Source organism: Neophocaena asiaeorientalis, unplaced genomic scaffold (assembly GCF_003031525.2).
Source record: "Neophocaena asiaeorientalis asiaeorientalis breed wild unplaced genomic scaffold, Neophocaena_asiaeorientalis_V1.1 scaffold158, whole genome shotgun sequence".
NCBI classification, from domain to species: domain Eukaryota; kingdom Metazoa; phylum Chordata; class Mammalia; order Artiodactyla; family Phocoenidae; genus Neophocaena; species Neophocaena asiaeorientalis.
This window is the reverse complement of record NW_020174917.1, coordinates 1,858,159-1,865,873: the sequence shown is the minus strand read 5'-3', so window position 1 is coordinate 1,865,873 and position 7,715 is coordinate 1,858,159. Positions and strand designations below refer to the sequence as shown.

The 7,715-nt window shown below is 38.7% G+C and overlaps 1 pseudogene; it reads right to left on the bottom strand.

Moving 5' to 3' along the window:
- Positions 1–1,354: 1,354 nt before the first annotated feature.
- Positions 1,355–2,024, bottom strand: LOC112410052 (SIN3-HDAC complex-associated factor pseudogene; annotated as a pseudogene).
- Positions 2,025–7,715: the final 5,691 nt, after the last annotated feature.

Genomic DNA, 7,715 nt, shown 5'->3' with positions numbered 1-7,715 from the left:
CTCTATGTGGAGTGTACTGTACAAAATTAGTTTGCATATTACTTGATGTTCTCTCTGGCCTTCTTTTTTTTGTTTTTTTTTTGGTGGGGACGGGTTCAAATAAAAGGCTTTCAATGAAGGTTTTAGAATTGAAGAGCTCCACGTTTAAGATGTATCATCTAACACCTCAATGTTCAGAAAGTCTGACTCAAAGAAACCAAACCAAAAGCAACCCACTCAGCATTAACATACAACTCTTTTCTTTTAGCTGAATTTTACTTTAATATAGAATGAAAACAAAAACAAAAGCCCCAAACCCTAATAGGTTAACACAAGTCAAACAACCATTCTACACAGATAAAACCTTCACAAAGGTCAACCGAAGTAATCTAGAGCTAAAACTGAATTGTGCAGATTTTCAATGAAGTCACCAGTCACGTGACATAAACAAATTATTTACACACTTGCAAGCCCTCTAAGAGATGTGCCTCAAGAAGCATTAACCTTTGTTTTTTTCATGAGCCATCCTGAAGACTTGCACATTTTATTTTTCAGATAATTTAACATTTTAATAGAGTGCATTCTCTACCAAGGGGTAATGCTTTGGTACTATTCATACATGATTGCTTATCCTAAAGACTTGACATTTCCCTGAGAGGAACTTGGATTCTGCTTTAGAAGTGTCATATAAATGAAAACTTTATCAAATACCAGTATGGAGGGAGGTGACACAGGATGCAACATATGCGGTCAAGTTAGCTCTGTAGATTTAGAAATTACTCCTTCAAGATATTCACACTAGAGACCTTAGTCTGTCCTGCTTACTATTCAGTAGTACAGGTCTGAATCATCAGAACCTTGGCAACCCCTTAATATTTCACAGTTATTAACAACTATCTCTAGGGGCCAGTCTGTGTTTACTGAGTTATGACAAATTTATTATAAAGAAGGAAAACAAGTGTAGCCAGCCATCTTAAAAAATGCCCCAACCACTGCTTCTCAATATAGAAAGATTAAAACTACATACATTTATCATACAACAAATCCCATCTCTGTCCCCTGAAATTCCCCTAATTTCATTCATTAGAAGGGGATTTTTAAAAAAGACTTAAAGAGCATCTTACAGCAGCATTCAGCTTTCCCATGAAATACTCAGCACCTTAAATATTAAGTACACTTCGTTTTTTCTTTTAGTAAGCTAGATACTGGCTTCAGAGTTTGTGGAACTGGAGGGAAAACAACACACTCAAAACTACTCTAGGAATCTTCCTTTGGCAGAATAGTAGGTATCCAAGTTAAAAATAGGAGGGTCATTTTGTTGCTTTGTTTTCCAAAATTTAAATCGTTTTTTGTTCCCCTTCTACATCAACCTCAGTCACCACTCCTGAGTGGAGATGGGCAGAGGCTCTGGCCCCTTCTCCAGCGGCTTCCCAGCAGCTGCTTTCTTATTGCTGCAGCAAGGCTTGAATAGATGTATGTCAACAAGGACTTCCCCCAAACGGCCTTTATAGATAGTGCCACAGTGTATTTTCTGTCTTTTCTAGTATGTGAGATCTAAAAAGGAAAATACAGACGTGCTGTTAGAGCCAGAAGCCATCTCTGTATCTGACTGGTGACTGTAACGAGGAGATCGAGCTAGAGAGGCACCTAAGGTGGTACCGTGAGCACCAGAATTGTGACGTTTAAATTCCTTCTGCAGTTTACTGATCTGGTTGCTTTTTATCCTGTTTCCAGATAGAGTTTTCACTTCCTTTGGTTTCAGGGTAGTCTTTAGACTGGGTCCTGCCCTTGCATCTACCACATGACTCCAGTTTTTGTTTTGATCCTGCTGGCGACTTCTTCCATCTTTTCACAAGCAGGACACAGGCATTGCAGATGTCTCCTGAACGAGTCTCCTGTAACCCAAAACAGCTCTGGAAGTCCTTTTCATAGCGTTAATTGTCAGCGAATCGAGAACTGGAGGATTTAGCGAGGCAAATGTAGCAGCCCTCTATACTTCGGTATACCTTTGGCTTGCGAAAACCAAACATCATTTCTCCTGGGCAATAGTCTTAGTATGCTTTGAAGGACACCAATAGTTCCTCCAATGTAATAACTTCCCCAATTCCACTTTCTAGATTCCTTCTGGGTAGTAAAGTGTTTCTTATATTCAAAAATACCTTTCAAAACTCAAAATGCCACTGGATGGACCCCTGGGCACGCGACGACCGAGACAGAGGCACCCAGGCAGCAAAGAGAACCGCTCCCCGGCGGCTCGGTGGGTAAACGCAGCATCTGGGGTCCGAGGGAAAGTCGGTGGAGAGCTGCCCGGCGGGGCGGGGCGGGGCGGGGTGGACGGAGGGAAGCGCGTCCCTCGCCGCCGCCTCCCTCCCCTGCGCCCGGCCCTCTTCTTAGGCAGCGGTTCTCAGATTTGAGTGTGCATCACCGGGAGGGCCTAAACAAAAGCCCAGCTTCTGATTCAAGTAGGTCCACAGAGGTGCCTGAGAATTTCATTCTAAACAAGTTAGGCTATTGGTTCAGAACCACACATAGAAAACCACTGAAATACTATTTAAGATTCTTGAAGTTAAACTATTTTTTTGTTTTTTTGTATTTTCCACTTCTCCTTTGATATCCCATCATACACACACACACACACACACACACACACACACCATAAGACCTAGAAATTTTTCCATAGTATAGTCCAGGAATCTTGTGATAACTGATGGCTGAAGACAGCTAGTATAACACCAGTTCTGTTACCCTCATGCCGACCACCCAGTATACTTATAACATTAGAAGAGCAAAGAAGGAAGGCCTACAGGTGTGATGATTCTTTTTTGTTTACCAAACAAAGGAATGGGAGCGTCTTAAAATTCAAGCTAGAACATAGATATTCTACTAGGAAGCAAATAAGGAAAGAAAGACAAGCCATAACCAAAAATTAGTTTTTTGGTAGTTTTAGAGAATAGCATGCAACTCTAACAGAGAAATTGGATACATGATGTCCTGGAAATAAAACTGAGTAATAATACATAAGAATTGGAACAAGCTGTGAGACCTAACGTTTATCAATATTTAAAAAAGGATAATCAATTTTACCAAAGACAGCTGAAGCTGGACTAATTGAAAAAAGGGGGACTAGGATATGAGGTTATGGTCGTTTTCTAATGTTTTGATTCTATAGGTTTTCATTTGGAAGAAAAACATAGTTCATGAACTATGTGTGTGAAGATTAGTACTGCAGAGTAATTTTAAGTTTTAAAATGTATATACATTTTTTTAAATAAAATTTATTTTATTCCAAGTATAAAAGAATAAAAGGATGAATACAGCATTTTTGGAAATTTTTTGGAAAATTTAAAACTAAAATTTTAAAATGTTTACCCATATTCTCACCTTACAAATACAAGTTTTAATACCTGGCTGTATTTTAGTCTTTTTTCTAAGCATCACTTTTACATAATTTCAATACAAAACTGACACATAATTTTTACAGTGTTTCTTTTTCTAAATATTATAACGAGTGTTTACCATTATTCAAATATTTCATTAGCATATTTAATGTCTAAACATTCATAAAGTATCACAATTTATTTAAATTTCCTTTATTGTCGAACACTTTGTTTCCCCCCCTTTTTTTCCCTATTGTAAATAGTACTACAATGAGTACATTTGTACATAAAACTCTCTCTGTATTTAAGATGTTTTTTTTTTGGATAGATTCCCAAGTTTAGAATTACTTGTCTCAGGCTTGGTCATTTAAAAGACCCTTTCTACATATTGTCAAATTATTTCCCAAAGAGGCTATAACACCTTTTTTCTCTTTCTCACTAGCAATACTCTATGTCCAGTATTGAGCACTCTGAAATTTTTTATCTCTGCCAATTTGATAAGAAAAAATTATGTCTTGTTTTGTTTTTATTTGCATTTCATTGTTTACTAATGAACTGAATCTTTTTCATGTTTGCTGATGAGAGACATTTTCTCTTGTATGCATTTCCGAACATTTAATTCAGTTAATTTTCAATTATATAAATATTTTCATATTTATTTATGAAAAAAATGAGTATGGATTTTAAGACTTTTTAAGAATATAGATTTTTAAGAATTTAATAAAATAAAACCTCAAGATACATAAAGCAATTTAGTTGGTGTTAGAGAATCGAGTATTATACACAGAAGAGCTTGTGGTCCCAATTTTCATCTTTGGAGCTCAGATTTCAGTACTGTGTTTGAGGAAAATAATTTCAAAGTAAAACAATTGTCACATTAGGATAACTATATGCCAGTACACTTGAAATCTTCCCAGCCTAAGCACAACATCAAAGACGTGGCCGATTTAAAGACTGTCACCCTCAAATGGAAGAAGTTTGCTCCACATTAAATGGTTTATGTTCTTTCCTTATGATCAAACTATTAGGGGGAGAGGGTCTAAGTATTCAGTGCAAACATCCTAAGTAACTGCCCCACCGTTTCCCAAACTCTTCACTGACCACAAGAATGAAAACATCTATCAATCCATTGCTTACTAAACACTGCCTGGAAGAAAGCAAGATTGTTGATTTTGGTAGGTTTTCAAATTTCCTTTGCCTGCGGAAAGGTGACAGAAAGGGTGTCCAAAAGACCAGTGCAATACCTGGATATGAACTGCATCTGGAAACCACTTTTTTCAAGATTCACCCTTTGGAAGAAATACTTGGCCTTGGTCAATGCGGCAATTGATCTCTGGGGCTACTGACAAAAGCCATAAATGTATGCTCATTATTCTTGTTCTGTCAACAGCCTTTGACATTTCTATTTGGCCCATCATAGATCAGTCATGGGGAAATACAAGGTAAGTGACTTGCTTTCCCTTAAGTTCAGAAATTTAAAGTATCTTAGAAATCGAATTCTTTACAATTTAGTACTTTTGCTTTAGGTCTTTCTCAAGAGGTGAAGCATAGTTAATGCTCTACATACATGTCAATATATAGTGGACATTTTTTTCTATTTAAGAAGGTGCTGTGATGATGTTCTATATAACATTCTGTTTATTAACCTTTATTAGAAGAAATTTATAAATTTTAGAAGAATAAAAATTTTGAACAACCAATCATGTACAACTTTAATGTCCATGCTTCTGAAATCTATTTTATTTGCATCAGTTCGCATCAATGATATTAAGTTTCCTTTAGAAAATGAGAGCAGTGATGATAAGGAGAAAACAATTACTTCATAAAAAATACAAAGATGAAACTCTTCTAACATTTAAGTATCTATGTTCAGTATGGAAGTGTTTGTGTGTGGCTATCCTAACTTTCCTGTCTCCTTTTCCTGCATGTCAAGTAGAGCGTATAGAAAAAATTTAAAATACGAGTTCCCAATTTCCCACATCTCCTTTGGGTGCCCCTTCTGCCAGCACTCCTCTTCGATGTGGATCATCTCCAGGGAATCTTAATGGCTTTTGTTTCCAAAAGTCTATGCCCCTAAGGCAGTAGTTCTCCATAAAGGGCAAATGCACCAGGGCCATTTGGCAAGGTCTGGAGATAATTCTCAGTTTCCACAATTGCGGGTGCTACTGGCATCTCGTGAGTAGAGGCCAGGGATGCTGCTGAGCATCCTACAGTGAACAGAACAGCTCTCAACACCCCCCAACAAAATATCCAGCCCCCAAAGTCAATAGTGCACCAGTTGAGAAACCCAGTGCTTGAGCAACAGTCAGGACTCTGTGCAAGGACAAAACAAATGTGAGGAATATTATAAGACAGTTGATCTCTCCCCTGCTACAGAAAATGATTCATTTGGATGAGAAAGGAGACAGGATGGATGGGAGGAAGCAGGTTGAACAGAGATAACCTTGGGGTCCCAGAGAGACATGTACTTCCTCCACCTCCATTCCCTGCCTCCGAGGTTGGGTCTCAGGAAGATAGGGGACGGCAGTGTGTTTGGTGTAGGCAGATGGGACCATAAGGAAATGACAACTCCTATGCGTCAGCACAGAAGCAGCAGAAAGTGTGGTACCCTTGGCCAGGCTTGGAAGAAGCATAGAGAATGCCACTTCTGAAGGAGACTTCAGCATGGGAACAAGAGACGCCTCAGAGGCTACCACTTGGGCCAATGACTGAGGCCCAGATGCGATGATGGAAATCGTAGCAGAGGCCAGTCTTGTACCCCTCTAAAGTCCCTGGAACACAGATGCGACCCTGGAAAAGTCGGGTAACCCAAACTGACTAGCCCCCCACCCTAAGCTGAAAAATGAAACGGATTTAAATTTTTATGTTACGCGTACAAGTTGCACGTCGGACATTGTGGTTCATGATCAGTACATGCTGCGAGTAGAAGTTCCACTCCAAATTGTGCAGATAGATTGGAGACATATAAGTTTAACCCAACTAATTTAACTGAAAGCAATCCTCCTTTTCATTTTGTTGTATTGAGTCAGAATAGGTATTACTAACCTTTCAACGTGATATTGGTGTTTGACTCTGAGATCCCCACCTCATCCATTACCAAAAGTGTTTTAGAATTTTACTCTGTGTTTGTGTATCAGGCCCAGTGACACAACTGAAGACAGTCTGGCAGGTTTAAAACCAGGGCTAGCTTAGTATAACTACCTGGTTCAAACCCATTTCACATATTGAATTGCTATAATTTTAAGGAGAGTTTAATTAAAAGAAAATCATTATCTGGTATGTCAAATATAGTTTTGTGGTATTTGATCTGGCTCATTTTTTTTTTAATGTAAGATTATGTAACAACCTGTCACTGACACCTCTGTTAAGTAAAGCCAGTATTATCTTTCAAGGGTGTCACAGTTCTATTGATATGAGTCTCCACCCAGAAACCTAGGAAATTTACCCAACTATTCATCAAGAATTCTGGACACCATTATCAAAGGAACAGGACACGTGTTGGCAGAGGACACAACACCCTCTGCTGCCAATCCCGGCAACAATCCAATGTTTGTGCACCAACCCCCAGCCAGAGGAAGGCTTTGCTCCTATAGCACATCTACTACATTGTCCCCTTTGGATGCAAGCTGGTCTTCTCCCTCTGCTAGTAAGCACTCTGTTTATTTGCTTTGCCCAAATCATTTGGTGTCCTTACCTCTCACTGGAAACTAGATGTTAAGATGAGAACCTGGGAATTCGCCTTCCTCAGTGAAGACAATTATTTATTAGACAATCCTTGACAGCATATACTCCTCTGCCATAGCAGCAAGTTGACTTGGGGATAACTGACACTGATAACACCCTACTTTCCTTCCAGCAAACCTACATCTGCATTGGGTATCCTTTCCCAGAGCATCACCGCTTAGGGCTATCTATTTATTTACATTGGTAATGCCTCCATTTACTTCTTGAGGCTCTGGGACATATTATACAAATTCAATAATCAACACATTGCCCTGATATAAAGACATTTCTTGGAGTCCAGAAATAAGTTCAATCAGCGCTCAAAGCTCCATTAAAGCATTTCTAATCTAAAGTCAATCTCTTCTCCTCTACACAGTCTGGAACTACTGGAAATGTGCCATGGTTTCTTCTCCTCTTGGGTTATACAGAAGTTGCTTTACTGTTTATTCTGGAACTGTTTAGGGGAACATCTTTGACTTGTCAAAGTGAAAGAGATTACAGTGATTCCTGATCTGCACAGAACTTTATCTAGCATTACCCTTGGCACTTACTGAAATCTTATACCAGTTGGAGTCACCATAATTTTACAAAAGTGATATCACTGTAAAATGTCATTTGTAGAAGAAAAGAAAGTCA